The sequence below is a fragment of the Bidens hawaiensis genome, unplaced genomic scaffold (genome assembly GCF_021521415.1).
Source record: "Bidens hawaiensis isolate Kalapana, Puna unplaced genomic scaffold, B.hawaiensis_p1.1 tig00005061_1, whole genome shotgun sequence".
In the NCBI taxonomy this organism is placed as follows: domain Eukaryota; kingdom Viridiplantae; phylum Streptophyta; class Magnoliopsida; order Asterales; family Asteraceae; genus Bidens; species Bidens hawaiensis.
Window position 1 is genome coordinate 843,877 of NW_027491322.1, and position 22,119 is coordinate 865,995.

The 22,119-nt window shown below is 37.3% G+C and overlaps 3 pseudogenes across 2 annotated transcripts; all 3 read left to right on the forward strand.

Annotated features, from left to right (window-relative positions):
* Nucleotides 1-208: 208 nt before the first annotated feature.
* LOC143628678 (transcription factor MYB1 pseudogene) lies at nt 209-1,121 on the forward strand (annotated as a pseudogene).
* A 6,103-nt stretch (nt 1,122-7,224) lies between these two features.
* Nucleotides 7,225-8,414, forward strand: LOC143628679 (alpha-dioxygenase PIOX pseudogene; annotated as a pseudogene). Its single transcript, XR_013152797.1, has 3 exons — nt 7,225-7,453; nt 7,869-8,112; nt 8,189-8,414. The product of XR_013152797.1 is annotated as an alpha-dioxygenase PIOX pseudogene (transcript).
* Nucleotides 8,415-19,885: 11,471 nt separating this feature from the next.
* Nucleotides 19,886-21,097, forward strand: LOC143628680 (transcription factor MYB1-like; annotated as a pseudogene). Its single transcript, XR_013152798.1, has 4 exons — nt 19,886-20,043; nt 20,143-20,272; nt 20,397-20,641; nt 20,904-21,097. The product of XR_013152798.1 is annotated as a transcription factor MYB1-like (transcript).
* Nucleotides 21,098-22,119: the final 1,022 nt, after the last annotated feature.

The following is a 22,119-nucleotide window of genomic DNA, read 5'->3' on the forward strand; positions in this document are numbered from 1 at the left end:
AACTTTATATTTTGTGGAAACATGAGCATGCACGTAAGTGATATATATATATATATATGTGTGTGTGTGTGTGTGTGGAGGAATGTAGTGACACATCACACAGGCACTTCAACATCTCTATAAAGGGACATTCAGATTTGTGTTATGCAAAACTTAATTGAAAAGAAGCACAGAGCGCTTTGGTTACTTAAGTATAAAGAACAAAAGAATGGTGAATTCGTTACTGCGAAAAGGTGCATGGACCGCCGAAGAAGATACGCTTCTCAAGAATTGTATCTAGAAATTTGGCGAAGGCAAATGGCACCTTATTCCTCTCAGAGCAGGTTAATTAAACAAACTTGTGTTCAAAGTGTAATTCTCGTTACTTGTGGTATTAAAGTGAGAAAAGAAATCATTTTTTTTTCTGTGTTTCGTTGGCTTAAACCGATGCAGAAAGAGTTGTAGGCTGCGATGGGTGAATTATCTAAGACCAAATATAAAAAGAGAGATTTTGGCGAAGATGAAGTTGATCTCATGCTTAGACTTCATAAGCTTCTAGGAAATAGGTGCGTAAAAAATTAATTTATAAAAGACATCTTAGCATTTGATTTCAACTTATATTAATGTATGAGACTAATATGGTTTTTAACTTTAGATGGTCATTAATTGCCGGGAGAATACCAGGAAGAACCGCTAACGACATAAAAAACTACTGGAACACGCATCTTAAATCACGTCTCCAACAACAAAAGGAACAACTTAAAGATAATGAACCATTAAAGCATACCACGACCAGAGTTATTAAGCCTCAACTGCGTACCATTTCCAAAGGTTTAAACTTGAGCTCACACATTACAACTTGTGAAGCTCATAACATGATAACATCATCAAGTATGGATGGTATAAGCAATGCCTTTAATCTCTCTCCAGACTTACGCTTGTCATCGACATTATCTGCTGAAAAGATTAACGAGTATTTGGACGAGTTATTTGATAACCCGGTGAAGGAAATAGAAATTGATGGTCAAGTTGGGTTGCGTTTCAAGAATTTCGAAGGGTTTTCATCGGAGAGGGACCGTTTAGACGTTGTCGAGCTAGGAGACCCCATAGACAATGAGATCCTGCTTGGTCTTTTTGATTAAGAACAGTGATTCTTATCCTAAAATGCTTTACAAAGCCTACATGTCTGATACTTTCGGAAACAAACCGTACCAAAAGACTTTTATCAATATTAGTAATATTGTTTTTTAGTGCAATGTATTTATGGTAAGCAAGTAATGTGAGTCATTACCCATAATTTATCATTATTAATGACAACTGAATGTTTAAACTTAGGCCATCGACGGTTCTTAGCCCGATTATTCAACTTATTTAAGCATATTTCTGTTAAAAAAAATTGTTTGCACAATCTGGCCAAATCATAACAAATAAGCCTATTTAAACATATAATTGTTTAAGCTCAATAATTTTTCTTTTACTAAAGGCCCAAATTTTTTCACCTTCCACCCAAAAACTTTTAACGATTCTCGAAGATGGCTATGCGCAATATCATCACCTTTTTTAGTCAAAAATATGTGTAAATATCTATTCAATCATTAGACTTCAAGACACATATATGTTTTATTGTAAAAACACGCATGTTCTTATAACGCCTCATAATATCGCGAGAATGATGTAGGGATTTTATCCCATATAATTAATGGCCCTATATTATAATATAGACTATTTGTAGTGGTTGTTTGGTTAAAATGCCACCTAGGCTTCATATGGGTAAAAATGAACTCCTTAAAGCCCCTTTTAAATCAAATGTAATGGTTTTAACTAAGGGACATTTATATATATCCCCTCCCTAACTTTTCTTATTACATATTTTCCAATGCTAAACCTTTAATTACATATTTCTCCTCTATAAACCATATATATCACATATCTCACTATTTCATTAAAATTAGCTTACTAAATGACCATTTTACCTTTAATAAACTAATTTACATACATCCCCATTTTAATAGTAACAATTACATATATCCCAAATTTGAACCCAAATGCAGATTATAACAAGATAAACTTGCAGTTTCCATAAAAAATCATTAGGAAAAGTAGACATACTAGACAAAAAATCGAAAGAAAAAGAAACTGACGTTTGAACGTTACTGCGATCCAACGCCAGAAAAATGGAAGGCATCGATGTTTGTAAGTTACTGAGCGATGGAACGCGGGATGAATGGAAGCCGATGCCGTTGTTTCTGTCAGATGTTTGGGCTTTTCATTAGTTATTGTGAATTGAAAAAGGTAAAAGGTTAATTGCATATAAGAAGGAGAAATATGTAAATAAATGTTTAGCTTTAGGGATATATGTAATAATGGAAGTTAGAAAGGGGATATATGTAAAAAAAACCCTTAACTAATTACAATTATTACTTGATCATTTTTTTTATTATCTCAATATTTAACTATTCAATAACATAATAATGTAAATAATAAAAAATAAAATAAATTACTATAATGTTTTATTAAAATAAAAGTTATAAGCGCACAAAAAAAACGATAGTTGAAATAAGAAAAAAAATAAAGGATACTTGAAATAAAAAGAAGATACTAAAACAATCTTTTGATTGAAAAAAAAAAGACTAAGCATTGACACGATATTTGGTACAATTGTTTAATTGTAATAATCGCCGTTCTCCTCATCGTCAATTTTGCTATAGTTCCATAAGTGTTCTACGAAGTCCGCTAGAAGATTTTCATGAGTGACCCTATATTCTATTTTCAGTATGTTTACTCGTTTCTCTTCGACAGATAATAGTGTAAGCACATGTTGGATGCCATCATCATATTCATGGCAAATCATTTTAACTCAAAACATCCAAGATCATATTATATATATTCTTGTCAAGCGCTCTAAATCACTGACAATTCGTAAAAATAGGTGGCGGCTCACGTGAAAACGATGTCAGAACTTATCATGATCATACAAAGGTTTTTCAATAAAATAATATTTCATCAATGATTCTACTGGTCGTCGTCATCTAAAAGGTTCAGGTCGTGATTTTCACCCTCTCATCCACCTCGGAAAAAGAATCATTGGATACGTAATTGAACCATTTTTAAGGCTTAGCGATATGATATAGAAAATATGGATTTTGTGTGGTGAAAATAGTTGAAATTCTTAGTTTATATATTGTAAAAATTGAAGTTTATTATTATTATTATTATTATTATTATTATTATTATTTCCGAGTGCCCAAATTATTTAATTAATTAAGCAATGAAGAGATTAATGAATTAAAAAGCATAATTCCTATCCATTATGGAGCCCGTTAAGGGGCAAAGTCAAAGACACCATATTTGATAGTCACGTAATGGTTTTAACGGAGGGAATGGCAGCCACATAATATGCTTGGAGCCCTCATACTAATCCACTACGTATAGTCTACTATCCTATTATAGGGGGGCGCCACCCGGTTGCCACCATGGCCGGCCCTAGGGGAGGGCTGGGTGGTCGACACCCCCGGCCCGATAATTCGGTAGGCTCAATTTTTTTTTTAAAATTAAATGTATTTTTATGAAAAACGATATGTATATCTAATGTTTAAATTCAATTATATAACAAATAGTTTGGTCTAGTGGCAAAGGGTATGTCTCTCAACCAAAATGTTGGGGTTCTAGTCTCATCTGAGACATGCTTAAGCCTATTTTTTATACAAAAGTTTTTCACATAACCTAAATCATAACCAATGAAACCAATTTAAAAATTAAATTGTTTAAATACAACAAAATACGCCTTTTACTTAAAAAAGGTCAAGTACTTTTAATTAATCAATATAAGTTAAATAAATGAAAAGTATATGCGGGATAACATCAAAGTCTACTTCGAACAATAGCAGTCACGGTAGCATCTACATAAATGAGTTTTTGGAAATTATAGTTATTGAAATCTTATTTATGATCCACAACGCCCTAACAAAGACTTAGCTGGTTGGCGATTATAGCTATCGAAAAAAGAACATTAGAGAGTATAAACTATGAATAATTGATTCACCAAATTGTTATCAAGAATGTTAGAAGAGCTTCGCAAGCCCTTAGTTGGCTATTAGCCTATTCAGTATGTCATAAACTCATTCTAATATCATGATTTTGCTAATTGGTATGATTATCACTATAACTTTAATCGGCGTATAAAAATGTGTTTACATTACTTAGTACACTAAGGTTTAAGAGGCATATTTTTTTCGGCTCGGTCGGGGCATGTGAGTTCTTAGAGCCGACCCTGGATCCAACCAACAATACTTTTACTCTCTCTATTTATGATCCACGAAAACAAATAATTAAGAAGAGAATAAAAAAAATAGGTCGTTTCTTCTATCTTCAGTAGAGAAGACAACTTCGTTCCGCGTCAGCCAAATGATCCACCACACAGAAAGAATAATCCCGTGAATCAAATTCTTCTTCTTGCTAGTAACTGGTAATATGGACCTCTTGTTATTACTTATTAAAGTCTTGGTTTTCTTTATAACTATTGAAGCCAAACCCTATGGAGGTGGCAACAAAGCTTATTGTTGGAACCTATTCCCACCAGGGGCAATGTTCCTAACAAGATTCAGAGAGAACGGTGATCAATGTTGTGCTTGTGAGTATTAGAACGTTTTATATATCCTTTATTACAATGTTCCCCTTCCCTTATATAGAGGGGAGGAATTAGATACAATATCTAGCAGTTACATCCGTTTTACACATGTCCATCGGCCTATTCTACCTTCCTCCGGTTCTATGGACTCTTAGATCTTTATCCCCTGGTCCAAGCTCCTTGTCTTGCAACGGCCATACCTTGGGCCAGCAACCGGATCAGTTGCACAATAAGTCATTTCCCTCCAAATCCATTTCCCTCCAAATACCATTCTAGAATGTTCTCCTTATTGGGCTCCAAGTCTTGGGCTCTTTATTGCCTTTGCTGGGGCCATAGCGTACTTGTGAGGCCCGTCTCATGGGTAGGCTCTTCAAGACTCCCAGTCTATTGTCCTTGTTATTTATGACAAGGATAATAGACTCAATTGCTATTTCCACCCCGGGTGTTTTTTACTTTCCACTTGGTTCTTGGCCCATTGCATGTGATTTGGTTTTTTGGTTTATCTTTTGGGGCTTGTTTTCTTCATATTTCTTCGGCCCACTACTTGATTTTTCGGCCCATTTCTTCTTTGTCTCTTCCTCTCTTGATTTGACGGTTTTTTGCTTCCTCATAACACCATCATTTCACCTCTCCCTTGTCTTTTCACCATTACTCTTTCATTATTACTTTCTTCTCCTCTTGGCGCTTTAATCACTACGGCTAAACCTTCTTCCTCCTCTCTTACAAGTTTGTTGTTATCCATTTCTTCTTTCGTCATGAGTCGTGATGGCCTGTCGACCATTACTTCTTCCATGTCCTCAGTAAAAATGGCTTCTTTGTGTTCAAGATATCACATTCCCCTCTCTCTTTCACCTACTCTACCGAGCCCTGGTGAAACGGCGATTAGTCGTCCTGGTTTCATAGCCCTTTATGTGAAAAACCTTGAGTTTTCGAATGCTTACTATCCCTTGACCGAGTTTCAATTAGCCCCTTTAAAACACCACCGTTTGTGTTTTTCTCAAGTTCATCCCTTGGGTTTTTGCGGTTACACATTTTGAAATTGCTTGTCAGGCGTTGGGTAGGTTTGCGACGGTGCCCTTGTTTCGCCGCTTTTATCACTTAGAGGCTGATGGTGATTGGTTTACCTTTGAACGCCGTTCATGCGATAAATATCCTTCCTGTGTTTCTAAAATTCCTTCTGTTTTTTATCCTCGGGAGTGGAAAGATGGTTTTTTTTTGTTTCTACTTCCTTTGCCCCTAGCCCTACCGTCGCCGTCACATTTCTTCCAAAATTGATGATCCTACCCCATTCCTCCCACCAATCAGGATTGGCTTTACGACTTGTTAGTTCAGAACAAAACAGAAGCCATGACTTACCCTGAGCCCTTACTGTATTTGGCGGGGCTTAGTCAAATATGGCCTGACCCTTTGACGCGCCTGGCTATGTTTGATGGGGACCGAGGTGGGTGACTTTATGACTTCTTTTTAAGGTGGTTTTGTCTTTTCTGTTGCTCCTTTTTTAACCATCTTTATGTTATTTCATAAATGGACTTGATGAAGATTTTGAGGTAGCGTTCGATAAAAGTGCTGAGTTTGTTACTCTTCCTGTTTCTGTTGGTGTCTCTTCCAAAGTTGCTGCTCCCTCTGTTGCTGTCTCACCAGATTCTAATGCCCCTGGATTTTCAACTTCTGTTGTTCAAGAGACCCCAAGCGTAAGAATTTGGCTTCTGAACTCTTTGATGCTTCCTTAAAGGGTCGTTTGCGTAACTCTAAACGCTTGTACTTGGGGTCTTCTACTGGTCAAGGTCCTTCTTCTAACCCTGCTCCTGTGATTGTTGACGTTGATGCTGATTTTACTTTTCCCGTTTCTGATTCTGCTCGCAATTTTGTTGATCCTGCTGTTACTGAGGCTGATCCGAAGGGTAAAAGCCGTCTTTAAAGGTTTTTCAGTTCGATTACCCTGGCAGCCCCGAATTTTATTTTTAGTTTTTTTATATATAAATATTTTTATAGAAAAAATACATTCTTAATGTTTAAACCCAATTACTCAACTTATTTAAACCTAATTCTATTTAAAAAAATTGTTTGCACAACCAAAATCATAACAAATAAGCCTATTTAAGCATATAATTGTTTAAGTTCAGTGAACTTTTTTTCCTAAAGGCACATATTTTTTTGCCTTCCACCCAAAAACTTTTAACGATTCTCGGAGACGGCTATGCGCAACGTCATCACCATTTTTAGTCAAAAATATGTGTAAATATTCATTTGATCATTAGACTTCAAGACACATATATGCTTTATTGTAAAAATATGAATGCCCTTATAACGCCCCATAATTTCACGAGAATGATGTAGGGATTTTATTCACCCATATAATTAATGTCCTGGTAATATCCTATTAGGCAAATAGGGGGCACTATGCCGCCACCCACTTGCCACATCACCCAAGTTTTATCATAAAACCACAACTCAAATATTATTTTATGGTGCCATTCACGTACCTTGCCAAAGCTTTGCTGCTTTGGGGCATCAAAGAGAGAGAATGCAATTGAAGTTCTCCAATTTTCTAGAATATGTTGGACTTATTTTTTTTTTTTTTTTTATTTCTTATTTTTATTTTTTATTTTTATTCAAGTATGTATGTTCATGATGCATTCTACAGGATTGACATGATAAATTTGATTGGTAGGAAAGGGGAGAAAGAGTTAGAGAAAATCGGATTAACAACACAAATGGTATCAACGGGACATCAAGCATGTGGGGCACTTGAACTATGGAACTATCCTGAATTGCTTAGGGTGGTTGTGCCTCAAAATGTCGATCGCACTGATCGTCCGGATCTTGTCGGCTTACCCTCGCTTGAGAGTAAGTTTAGCCTTGCTCTCACTAAACTTGGTCATACAGATAAATCTTATGACTAGGGACTACTCGAGTGTGCAAAAAATGAGCCGAAGCTTTCGCTGCATGTCATCTAATTTTCTTTTTTCATAAGTGGCTTGGCTGCGAATTCGGAATTCGCATTTGATTCTTCCACTCCTACCACAATTTGATCATCTTTAAATCTCTAAAAACATTCTGTTCAGATTATGTGATTTTATGTCATATAAAAATCTTATACAAAAAATGAGTGCTATATATGAGGAAAAAAAATTTGGTCAGTTTTAATATAACTTGCTTATCATTTGGAGGACACAATTCTAACAACACTAAACCAACAAAAGACAATGTTATATTTTCATGTGTGCTATTCATTAACTTAAAAACATGATAATATATGCAGTTTATAGGGACAGGGAAAGGAATGTAGCAAGGTACAACGAGTTCCGTAGATCACTTTTCTTGATCCCGATCTCAAAGTGGGAAGATCTAACCGACGATAAAGAAGCAATCGACACATTGCGTGAAGTGTACAACAACGATGTTGAGCAACTCGATCTTTTGGTGGGAATGGCGGCCGAGAAAAAGATCAAAGGTTTTGCCATTAGCGAGACAGCTTTTGTAATATTCATCATCATGGCATCAAGGTACAACTTCAAACAATTGCAAAATTGAAACTGAAAATTACGAACAAGGTAATTAATTAATGTACTGATTTCCCAGGAGACTCGAAGCAGATAGATTTTTCACGAGTGACTTCAACGAAGAAGTGTACACGAAAAAAGGGTTGGAGTGGGTGAACACAACCGAGAGTTTAAAGGACGTATTGGATCGACAAAACAAAAACATGACCGATACATGGATGAACTCGGCAAGTGCTTTTACGGTGTGGGATGCACCACCGGAATCTCATAATCCCATACCAATATATTTCCGTGTGCCTAAATGATTCTTGGTGTTTTGTATGCATCTTATGAACTTCCTTTCTTATTTGGGTCTTCTTGTGGAATAAGAGAATAATCAATGGTATTGCATATATACGATGAAATAAATTATAACGTGTAGGATGATATTGTTATGTAAGAAAGTATGTAAACATTTTATCATACGTGTAGGGGTAATATTCAATATTATCATTAGGATTGTATATATCTTTCTGTTTGCTTACAGTCGGGTATATAACGTACTCAGTACATTTATTTTGTAAATCTTAGTGAAATAAAGACCCTATCAAAGAGCCACTTTCACCCATTTCTCCACACACATAATACACCACTCTCTTGGAAATAAAACATTTTTCTACAAAACTTCTCTTTTTCTCTCCTTTATATTTGCAAAACTAATCCAAGATCCGAATGTTGTTGGTGATTTCCGCTAACTAACAACACGAATTGGTCCGAATAAAGTTGTGAGATCCATTACATAGGACCTACAATACGTGTTAATTTATGATCAGTTGGAATGCGTATGTTTTCAAGATCAAGTTTAAGCAGTTAGGGGTAACACTCAAAAAAAAATTAATCGAATTCATACAATGTAAACTAAATAAAAATAGAAACACGATGATAAATAAATTTAAACACATGGGCTGCATATTTTTTCGCTTCGATTTTTGAAAGCTTAAAAAAGAGCCGTCACATCCTCTTATTTTACTTTATCAAGCGTTTCTCTTCCAACCGTACAATTTAAAGCATTGTTCAAGTACTCATCACCCATTCGATTGCGCAAATCCGTCTTGATAAGCTTCATTTTAGGCAAACATCTTTTAATGATTGCGGTTGCAAACAGTAAAACCAACGCTAACTTCAATATACGATAAACCAAAGGAAAAGTGGCGTGTTTTCGTGATTTCCACCATTACACGAGCATGGTCACACATTTCACTCAATTTTGCAAATTTATCATCTTCCTTTAAAGTGTGATAAAATGTCGTAAGATTACCATAAATAAACTATCTTTCTTCATTACTAAAGTCATTCAGATACATATAAGAAAATACCACTATCTTCGATATGTCAAACTCAGAAAACGAATCACAAGGATTTAAACTGGACATATTTTCTATCAAACTAGTTGAGACCTTACTAAATCTATTTTCAAGTTCTTGCAATTGCATATCCAAACGGTATTAAAAACTTTAACCTGTCGATTAGTAATGATATTCTTTCGGTTTCGTTGATTACCATAACTTTCCATCATATCTAACATCTTAATCTTGTTTTTTTTTTTCACAAAAAATGTCACTCTGGCCAACATATTGTCAAACCCATTTTATCTTAGATTATTCAATGCTTGTTTTGTCCCACTTATCAACTTAGACGCTCTCTAACAAGTCTTGATTTTTTTTAAGATGTTTTAATAAAACATTTGTGAGACTTAAAATATCATCTAACAAGTGTATATAAAACACAAAATCAAGACTCTTAAAATACTTAAGAATACTTTTCGCATTAGTTCGTTGTTGCACACTCTCCTCATCTTCTTTAATAAGTGGTGGAGGTCACATGGTCAGGTGACCAGAGGAGGAGAAGGGCAGCATGCAACAGTGCAGTGGTGTCTGGTCACAGTGGTGGTAGTTTTTGATTAATTAAGAACCGACAATTTTGTTTTAAGTGTAACATATATTATTTTAAAGGTTAATGAGTTTTATTGGTTTGGATTTTACACCTTTGTTTGGGCTTTAGTTGGGTTGAATTTTTAAATTGGTTGGGCTTAAAATGTATAAGGGTAAAATTAATTTTTTCAGGGGTAACGAACACGAAAACCGACCTAAATTTTTTTTGGCATTGATTATTCATACACCTTTGACCAATCCACACACCCTTTAACATGAGGTTCCATACGATAGTATAGCCCCTATACGATCGTATGTAGGGTGTGTGGATAACCAAAAGGTGTACAAATATCATATCCCTTTTTTTTCCACTACCGACGAGAAGTTGAGGGGTAACGGAGACTACCCCTCCAGCCCTCCTATTACACTACATCCGCCGTTGTCTTATACTCCTCCATCATTCGCTTTCAGCTCAGCGTTACCTATCATCTTCTCCGCCATTCACCTACACCCCTCAATCTATGTTTTATTCACAATTTATCATTCACTCCTTTTTAATGTGTTTAATATATACTAATAAGTATAATTCCACTCAACCAATAAACACCTTCAAAGTTCATGTGCATCGAGTATGCCCATCACGTTCACTATGCGAATGTGCAATGTGAAGGAGGCGAAATGGTGTTCCCTACTCACCATTCGCATTCCATGTTCGTAGTTGCAGGTTCATCCCGTGACCATACATGACTTTAAACTCAACCTCGTTTCAACGACAATCAAAACATGCAAAATCTAAGTTAAAGCAAACTCGAGGTAAACAATCACTACGAAATAATTTTAATAAAACAAAAATCGTAACTTTTTTATTAGCAACTATTGCTACTTTATAAAATCACTAATAACAATCATACCCGTTAAAATCCCACACGTAGCAAAACAATTGGTAGTGTCTAGGGAGGGTGAAATGTAGATAGGTCATGCCTCTATTGTAGGGACAGAGAGAGTACTTCGAGGGAGACCCTTAGTTCTAAACTTGGTATGTGAACATGAAAAGTATACTGGTAACATATAGTGGATAGATCTAGCATAAATATAAACGACCAAAACGATATCTGCATGAAAAGTACTAGCAATGTAACCTAGTAAACTACCAAAAACCAAAATAAGGTAAGAAAAAATAATATTAACAAATATCACGTCATAGAAAGACAACGACAATAGAAAACTTACATGCAAAGGTGGCCAACAATATTAGAGAAGCTCCTTAACCCTTATCCTACATCTTCATGAAGTCCTATCCCTGACTATGTCCAAAGAAAGGTAAAAATCTAGCAAATCAATCATCCCAAGTTATTTTGGGTATGCCTCTACTCCTCCTCCCTTCGACAGTGAGGGTTTCCACTACTCTGAATAGAGTTGTCATGGTCACCTCTTTACGTACCCAAACCTCTATCTCCCGTTGCTACTTGAGTAATTGTGGACACCATATCAACCCACATTCAGATTCAGTCCCCATCTAGTACAACCAAAGTTGTAGGTATGATCTTGTCTCGGAAGACTATAATCTTCTTGGCATTTAAATTTCCCCACCAAATCCTAAATATAAATCCCCACCCCACCTAGACAGGTCATTCTCATGCCTATATCTACCATGTAGCTCTCCTATTGCTAAAATTGATCAAATGTGATTCCTTTTTGTTGAAGAACGAGTTAATAATACCTAGGTCATGGGCTACCACAAAAGCTAGAAGATCCCTACCACCCTTGTTCCTATCACCAAAGCCAAAACTCCCATGTACGAAATAAAAGCCATCGTTATCTCTACCAATGTGATCGTAAAAATCACCTCCTATGTAGATTTTCTCCCCCTAGGTAATGGTCCCCGAGACTACGTCTAAGTAATCCCAAAACTCTTTCTTCTCCTGGTCCCCTACATTGTCTCACATGTGGTGCATAAGCATAAACCATTGTCATTACTTCATTGCCTAGTACTAACCTTAACACCATAATCCAATCCATGTGCCTTATTACCTCCACTACTGTCGAAGCATGAAATGAATCTGACCTGATCCATGACGATGTTCCCACGGATTTTCGAGATGAAAACGAACCACGACTTGATCTTCTTCTTCAATTGCTTGAGACCTGCAATGGCTTTTCGGGGGTGTGGAGGTGACTGCTAAGAAATCCTCAGGATCTCTTGTTTACAGACACAAAAATAGGGTGGTGGCTCTTATTGAGCATGACCCCCTAACAAGGAGGTGGAGACCTCCTTATATAGAGAGCCTCATGGCCACCATCATGGTACCCTAATGGGCCTAGCTCAGTTAGGGTTACCTCCACAAAACCCCCTCAGCCCAATAACATTGTATTAGTCCATATAATAAAATAAGCCAAACATAATAAATTTAGGGTTGTAAAACCGGGTTTAGTACCATACCCCTACAAGCCCCCCAAGTCCAGTGTTGCTCCTAGGTGTGCAAGCGTTTAGGTGGAGCGCTAGACTTTATAAGGTGTGTTAGGACATGAGGCGGTTTTTTCCCTTTTCTTCGGCCTTGTCTTTATGGTCTTTGAGTTTTGGGAGGTTTTCTCCATGATGGTGACGTGTTGTGATCTTTATGATAATGATGGTGCACTGGCATGAATAAGATATAGCACGAATCATAACAATAGTGGTGCGAGGCCTGATAAAAGATAGAGCGCGCATCTTGATAATGATGCTTAATAGTTTGCGCGCGAGGTAGCTTACGAGCTATAAGAATAATGAAGCTTGCGCGCGAGGCACCTTACGAGCTATAAAAATAATGAAGCTTGCGCGCGAGGCGACTTACGAGCTATAAAATAATGAAGCTTGCGCGCGAGGCGACTTACGAGCTATAAAATAATGAAGCTTGCGCGCAATGTCGACTTACGATAGTGGCGCGAGGCCTGATAGAAGATAGAGCGCGCATCTCGATAATAATGCTTAATAGTTTGCGCGCGGGGTAGCTTATGAGTTATAAGAATAATGAAGCTTGCGCGCGAGGCGACTTACGAGCTATAAAAATAATGAAGCTTGCGCGCGAGGCAACTTACGAGCTATAAAATAATGAAGCTTGCACGCGAGGCGACTTACGAGCTATAAAATAATGAAGCTTGCGCGCAATGTCGACTTACGATAGTGGCGCGAGGCCTGATAGAAGATAGAGCGCTCATCTCGATAATGATGCTTAATAGTTTGCGCGCGGGGTAGCTTATGAGTTATAAGAATAATGAAGCCTGCGCGCGAGGCGACTTACCAGCTATAAAAATAATGAAGCTTGCGCACGTTGCGGCTTATGAGCTATAATATGACGATAATGACTGGCCCACAAGGGCCTCTTCTACGCAGGATGACTATCCCAGCTTGTTTTCAAAATAATAATGGAGGCGCAATCGGCTAGATAATAATAATGTCATATGTGCTTGTGCGACTCGTAGCCGAACCTGCAAAAACATATCAAATTAGCGCGTGGCCGTTTGGGATATTGTTAGGCTCCCGCCCTAAGATTCGGATGTCTTCCATCGCGATAATGTAGTGGTGGTATACCACGATAGTCCCCTAGTTCATTGCTGCTAAAATAAAGTTGTCCTTATCCTGATTTGGGATTAGACTATTCTCATTTGTTGTGTCGCTTACGCATAGGTTTTGGCTTTGTGTCATGCGCAGATGTTTCATGCGCTTGCGCATAGACTTTGGCTTTGTGTCATGCGCCACGCGCAGATGTTGCATGCGCGTGCGCGTAGACTTTGTGTCATGCGCCACGCGCAGATGTTGCATGCGCGTGCGCACAGACTTTGTGTCATGCGCCACGCGCAGATGTTGCATGCGCGTGCGCACAGACTTTGTGTCATGCGCCACGCGCAGATGTCGCATGCGCGTGCGCGTAGACTTTGTGTCTTGCGCCACGCGCAGATGTCGCATGCGCGTGCGCACAGACTTTTTGTCATGCGCCACGCGCAGATGTTGCGTGCGCTGATGTGATATGCGTGAGCATGTGATGTTAAGCATATGTAATATGCGTGAGCATATGTGATGCGTGAGCATATGTGGTGCGTGAGCATGTGATATGCGACTGCGCTCAAGCATCATGGCGGTGCGCATGTAGAATGGCGGAATGGTTGACCCGCGGTGGCGCGCATATGGCGTGGCCTGTGTTAATAGGTTTAATTATGACGGCGTGTTGAGCGGAGCGGAGCCGCGTTCGGTCTTGTATTCGGCGCGAAGCCGTATGGGTTTATGAGGATTCCCAGCCTTTAAGTTTGGCGCGTGGCCTTATGGGTTTATGAGGATTCCCAACCTTTAAGTTTGGCGCTTGGCCTTATGGGCTTATGAGGATTCCCAACCTTTAAGTTTGGCGCGTGGCCTTATGGGTTTATGAGGATTCCCAACCTTTAAGTCTGACGCTTGGCCTTATGGGTTTATGAGGATTCCCAACCTTTTAAGTTTGGCGCTTGACCTCATGGGTTTATGAGGATTCCCAACCTTTAAGTTTGGCGCTTGGCCTTATGGGTTTATGAGGATTCCCAACCTTTTAAGTTTGGCGCTTATGTGCGCATGCACGGCGACGGAGTGGTGACTCGCGAGCGCGCGTGCATGGCGGAGAGTTGCGCACACGCATGGTAGAGGGTTGCGCGCACCTGCATGGCGTTGGAGACTTTTACGTAAAACCAAAAGCATTGAGTCGTCTTTCGAACTCACATGGTGGTTCCCGCGGTGGTTTCCACGGGCGCTCACGCATGTCGGCGGAATGGTGACCCGCTGGCGAGCATGCGTGGTGGCAGTCTTCTGCGCAAAACCCACATGGTGGAGGTCTTTTGCGCGAAACCCACATGGTGGTTCCCGCGGTGGCACATGCATGGCTGCGGAGTGAGAATCCGCGAGCGCGCGTGCATGGCGGCGGAAGTCTGGTAATTTTTGGATCTACAATTTGAGAGTTAGATCTGTAATTTTAAACCTAAAATCCAGGTCTGTAATCTAGATCTAGATCTGTAAATCAGATCTAGATAGATCTGAAGCTCGTAGCGGAGAGAATTTAAAACCATCACAGATCTGGAGGCTTGATCATCCGAATCATGTAGTTTCTTTTTTGCACAGATCTGGAAGCCTCTTTTAGATTTATGGATCTTTTTGAGCTTTAATAGAACAAGCCTTGAAGCCTTTTTCTGTAAACATCCAGATCTGGGTTTTTCCTGGGAGAGATCTGACAGCCGAGACGAAAATCGAAGGGTAGTTCGTTGCCGTCCCACGGATGGCGCCAATGTCGAAGCATGAAATGAATCTGACCTGATCCATGACGATGTTCCCATAGATTTTCGAGATGAAAACGAACCACGACTTGATCTTCTTCTTCGATTGCTTGAGACCTGCAATGGCTTTTCGGGGGTGTGGAGGTGACTGCTAAGAAATCCTCAGGATCTCTTGTTTACAGACACAAAAATAGGGTGGTGGCTCTTATTGAGCATGACCCCCTAACAAGGAGGTGGAGACCTCCTTATATAGAGAGCCTCATGGCCACCATCATGGTACCCTAATGGGCCTAGCTCAGTTAGGGTTACCTCCACAAAACCCCCTCAGCCCAATAACATTGTATTAGTCCATATAATAAAATAAGCCAAACATAATAAATTTAGGGTTGTAAAACCGGGTTTAGTACCATACCCCTACATAGACCACACGATATGACCGCAACAATGATTTTGGAGGCTTTAAAATATGATGGCTTTAAAGCGCCTCTCTCATTTAGCTTTAATAGAAAAAAAAAAGAAAAGAAAAAACAAGTCATTCGAAAATATGATGCCCACAAGGTGATGATGGAGACTACACAAGTATGTGGCATTCACTAGTTGGATCTTTAAACTGAATAGTTTTTGTCTCATCGCACTGTCATGCCTTCGGACAAGAAACAAGTGTTCACAAGTATTGTCTTTTGGTAAGAGTTTTTTCCGGATCAAAATACGAGTGTATCTTGATGTAATGAATTTAGTGAGTAGCATATTTAGAGGATTCATTGATAGTTAAAAAAGAAAAAAAGAGGAATATGTTAGTTATTATATTAAACCATTGGCATCAATACATAATATATTGTTCTTAAAAAATTATTAGATATAGAGTATGACAACGATTTGGATTTTAAAATGTTTTGGATTAAGATCTAAAATCTTTTTTTCTGGATTTAGATGGTGCACCATCATCTAGTTAGTACGTGTTTATCTATAGAGATAACTATTAGTTTTATATTATATTGCAATAACCAGGGCCGGTCTTGAGCGTGTGCAAGGTGCCACCGCTCAGGGCCCATCTTCAGTAGGGGGGGGGGGGGCAATTTTTTTTTTATTGGTTTAAGGTTTGACAGAATATTACTGCCGGCGGTGAGAGTTTGTCTGAGAAGATGAAGTGGTTCACATGAGAACGACGTAAAGGATCCTACACATGGATCTGCTTAATTAATTGTTGAGGCAAGTTGCAAGCTATTGATTACCTCTTCAAAGAACGAATGAGATGAGATTTGTTCCATGCTCATAGGTACTCACAATTGAATAAGACCAATCCAAAAAGTGATGATGAGGGGCTTAGATTATTCTGAAATTGACACTTGAGATTAACGCATGAAAGGTTTTCTTTTTTAGGAAACTTCATGTGAGTTTTCGTAAATTAGAAATTTCATCTAAATTACTTTTGTAAGTGAAAATACAGATTCTTATATTACGTTAAAATAAAATATTTGCTTAACATATATAAAAAATATAAAACATTTAAAAATTGTATGTCATTTAAAAAGAACCCCAACACTATCTAAAACAAATTAGCTCATCTATCACATGTCAAATTTGCTTTGAAGAATGTTAAGGGAGCCTCAAGATTAATTTAACCTTAATTACTTCGGATTGAATGAAACAACAACAAACGATTGAATGAAAAAGGGGTGAAAAAACTTATTTTTTTCTACTCGGGCAATGACAAACTAATTGTTGTTATCATCCTATTACTATTTTTTATATATACAAGTTTTCTTTAAGGGACCCATTTTTTTTACCTGCACAAAGTCCCTAAAGGCCCAAGCACTCTCAGGGACGGCCCTGGCAGTAACTAGCTTTAGAATATGTGCAATGCACGGTTAATGATCCCTATGTTGTTAGTTGAATGAGCCCTGTCCTGTTTGCCGTAAGGTTAATTTGGATTCTTTTGGCAGGAAATCTGCTAAAAAGGAGGCCGATATACTTGTTTTAAGGGGGGGGGGGGATAATGGATTTGTTGCGAGTTAGGCTACACTGATGGCGGAATTAGGCAAGATTGCTAAACACGAGAAAGCTTGTTTAAATAATCGACATGTGTTTATCCCTTTGCCTTTGATACATTTGGCTTCTTAGCCTGGAGGCTATGGGCTTCCTAAGCAGGGTTCAACGAGTCGTCCATGGTAATTTTCGGCCCCTAAGAATTAAAACTTTGTTTATAGTAGAATCAGGTTTTCTATCCAAAAAAAGGGTTACCCGTTTACGTGAAGCTTTATTGTAATCATTTTAGATGATCGCGTGTTTTTATATGATATGTGGATTTACCAGATAAAAAAAATACATATAAATTAAACAATAAATACATAATGTATTAAAAAAATACATATAAATTAAACAATAAATACATAATGTATGTAAAAGGTTAAAGAAAAAAAATACGTTTATATGTTGTGTACATATTATGATCGATGTAATAAGTTATATGTTAGAAACTTATCATTATGATTGTTTCAATTCAATCAGCATATACTTTCTTTAATATCAGACAAAAAATATAAGCAAATTTACTTTTAATAATCATATGCTTTTGCAATTAGCTGATGATAATTCATTTCGAAAAATAGTTGTCACTGACCTTAACTTTCACATTTATTGTTTTTATTGGATCCCCATTAAAAAAAAACCAACGCCGTTAAGTTTTTTTCAAATTTGATAATGATGTTTTAGGGCTTTTAATCGTAATGAGAATACGGGTCGATTAATGTAATATTTACTTCGAATTGTGCTCCAAATGAAACGGTGTTTCAATTCGGGTGCTTAAACTTCTAATTAACAAAAATCAAGCCGTTTGGGGCACTGATTCGAGGTTGGTTTAACATCAATCGACTCGTATCCTCATTCTGATTAAAATCCCTCAAACATATATTAGTATAAAATTTGAAAAAACTTAACGGTGTTAATTTTTTTAACGAAGGTTGAATAGAAACAATTAGTATGAAATTAAGTTGGGACTAGCTATTTTCGAGGAGAAATTATTATAAAGGTAAGATTATTAAAATCCAATTAGCTAAAAATATAAGGTGCAAATCATTATTAGGTATCTGATACGTGGCCACGGAAAAAATTTTAAATAATCATGTGGCTATCAGATCGACAAAAACGCTGATTTCATAGACTTAGAAGAGAGAAAAAAAATGAATAATAGCATTTGATATTACAGGGTTAGTGTGAGCATGAATAAGATTCAATTAGATTTAATTAACATGCTACAAGTGTTTTTGATTGAATAAAAGTTTCACATATTATTTTTTTAAATTAAAAATTTCTCATGATTCATGAAGTATATATGTTTGTGGGACAACTAGGCCCGGCCCGTCCTATGAAAAAGACAAATTTTATAACTGTTGTACTACCCAAACGGATTGATTGTTGTGCAATGTGTATTTTCTGTAAATTGTTTAATCAAAGATTTGAACATTATATATCATACAATTATTATTTAGAACATGTTGTCTAGCTCGTCGCCCAATAGCGATGGATATGACATGCATTTTTTGGCGTCGTGGGATCGAATAATGATGATCTAAACATCCTATGCCATTCATTGTTATTCAACAAGCAAATGCATACAACGACACCTAGGCGTCCGTTTGATGTGAACGAGAACCATTTAATTTAGGTTGTTATCTTGCAGATGGTATATACCCCGCTTGGGTGGTGTTCGTAAAATCACTACGTTTTTTATCCAAAAAAAAAAAAGATTTTGCAAAGGCACAAAAAGCAGCAAGAAAAGATGTTGAAAGGGATTTTGGTGTTCTGAAAGCAAAATGGGGAATATTTCAAGTACCAACACGGGCAAAGCATCCTAGAAATATAAGAAAGATCGTGTACGTTTGTATAATTCTACACAATATGATCATAAAGGAAGAGGGCAGGGTACCCGATCCTCAAAACAACAATGTGGCTGATGAAGATTTCAATAGTGAACTATATAACAGAGAAGCGCATTCGGCTTTGCGATTTTATCTCTTATGGAGAATATATGGGCACTCCTCCACCCTTAGGTTTAAGACTAGGGTTGGTATAATATATCATGTGTGTTAATTTGATTGCTTCACTTGATGAATATGTGATTTAACTTAAAATGGTATGTATGTTAATCATATTAAATTATATTTTAGAGTTCATAACTTTATATTTTGTGGAAACATGAGCATATATATATATATATATATATATATATATATATATATATATGGTTCTAATAAAAATATGGAGTTTCTTAAATATTGTAAGAACCAATATATTTTTGACATGTGACATTACAACATATTGTTAAAGAACAACTCTAGAAAAATATGTTGGTTTATAATGGTGGAAGAATAATTATAGCTAGGAAACTATGTCGGTTTTTGGTAATTTTAAATCTCAACAATTGATTAACATGATCCAATTACTATGATTTATTCCTATTCTTCTTAGGAACTTACTTGTTTTTAAGATAACCCTCCTCTGTGTGTGAGTGTGGAGGAATGTAGTGACACATCACACATGTACTTCAACATCTCTATAAAAGGGACATCCAGATTTGAGTTATGCAGAACTTAATTGAAAAGAAGCATAGAGCTTCGGTTACGAAGTATAAAGAACAAAAGAATGGTGAATTCGTTGCTGAGAAAAGGTTCATGGACTGCCGAAGAAGATACGCTTCTCAAGAATTGTATCGAGGAATTTGGTGAAGGCAAATGGCACCTTGTTCCTCTCAGAGCTGGTTAATTAAACAAGCATGTGTTCAAAGTGTAATTCTCATTATTTTTGGTATTAAATTGAGAAAAGAAATCAGTGTTTTTTTTTTCTGTGTGAAACACAGGCTTAAACCGATGCAGAAAGAGCTGTAGGCTGCGATGGTTGAATTATCTAACACCAAATATAAAAAGAGGAGATTTTGACGAAGATGAAGTTGATCTCATGCTTAGACTTCATAAGCTTCTAGGCAATAGGTGTGTAAAAAAAAAATTTATAAAAGACATTTTAACATTTGATTTCAACTAACATGTGAGTTTCTTTTATGAGTTTTAGTATACATATATTAAGGCATGAGACTAATATGGTTTTTAACTTCAGATGGTCATTAATTGCCGGGAGAATACCAGGAAGAACTGCTAATGACATAAAAAGCTATTGGAACACACATCTTGAATCACGTCCCCAACAACAAAAGAGACAACTTAAAGACAGTGAACCATTAAAGCATACCATGACCACAGTGATTAAGCCTCAACCGCATACCATTCCCAAAGGTTTAAATTTGAGCTCACACATTACAAATTGTGACACTCATAACATGATAGCATCATCAAGTATGGATGGTATCGGCAGGGCCGGCCCGCCATCCAGCGAAAGTCACACTTAATTAAGGCCTCCAGGTCTAAAAAACATAATATATAGATATATTATGATGTGGAAAGTAATTTCAAAGTAATGTATTGGTGTGGTAGTAGGCTTGGCTGTTATTAAAGCATAGGTCATGTGTTCAAAATTTGTAGTAAAAAGTTTTTTTTTCTTTAACAATTGCCATAAAAAGGCCTCAAAATCTTATTTTGATATATGCCTCCACATTCATTGAGCCAGCCTTGGATATTGGCAATGCCTTTAATATCTCTCCAGATTTACTCTTGTCACTGACATAATCTGTTGAAAAGATTAACAAGTATGTGGGTGAGTTATTTAACAACCCGGAGAAGGAATTAGAAATTGATGATCAAGTTGGGTGGCCTTTCGAAGGGTTTTCATCGGAGAGGGACCGTTTATGTAACACCCCGTAACCGCAGCGGAAACGTAACCGGGGCGCCACAGACACCTCTGATATCAACCACATTGTTTATAAGGAAAACTGAATACATTAATATACTTCAAATTACATTATTTCATATTTCATTACCGTCTAGGTGATACACACATCATACAATACGATACATAATTCTATTTATTATAATGTATCCTACATCCCGCACGCAAATCTTACACACATCAAGCACTTAGCACGTAAGCAATCACTTCATCTTAATCGTACCTGAAAAGCATGTGAGAAAACGGGTCAACTACGAATAGTTGGTGAGTTTCACTAATTTAAACAACTGTGACAAATCATTATAATAATCATATATTAGCGATGTAATTATGCTGAGCCCACAAGTGAAACCTCTGTTAACCCAGTACTGTACCCGTTCCGGGGGCAATGTTAACCCAGAAACACTTATAGGGACATCTGGGGACACTGTTAACCCAGTACAGTACCCATTCCGGGGGCAATGTTAACCCAGAAACACTTCTAGGGACATCTGGGGACACTGTTAACCCAGTACAGTACCCATTCCGGGGCAATGTTAACCCAGAAACACTTCTAGGGACATCTGGGGACACTGTTAACCCAGTACTGTACCCATTACGGGGGCAATGTTAACCCAGAAACACTTCTAAGGGCATCTGGGGACACTGTTAACCCAGTACTGTACCCATTCCGTACGATTCCCGTACAATCAAATATTTATAAATACACGCAAATCCATGCGTTCAGTATGTACTTAAACATTTCAATAGTAACATGCTTTCCGCTCCGGGAAAATATTTAAAAACAATTCAGAAAAAGGGGCTCGTGAAACTCACCTTAGCACATGCAAGCAGGTAACAACAATCATTATCAGTTAACACATCCAATCTGTAATATGATCCCTACGATCGTTATTATACAATTATTGTTTATATAATCTTTAACCGTATCAACCGGTACATCTGGGGACACTGTTAACCCAGTACTGTACCCGCTCCGGGGGCAATGTTAACCCAG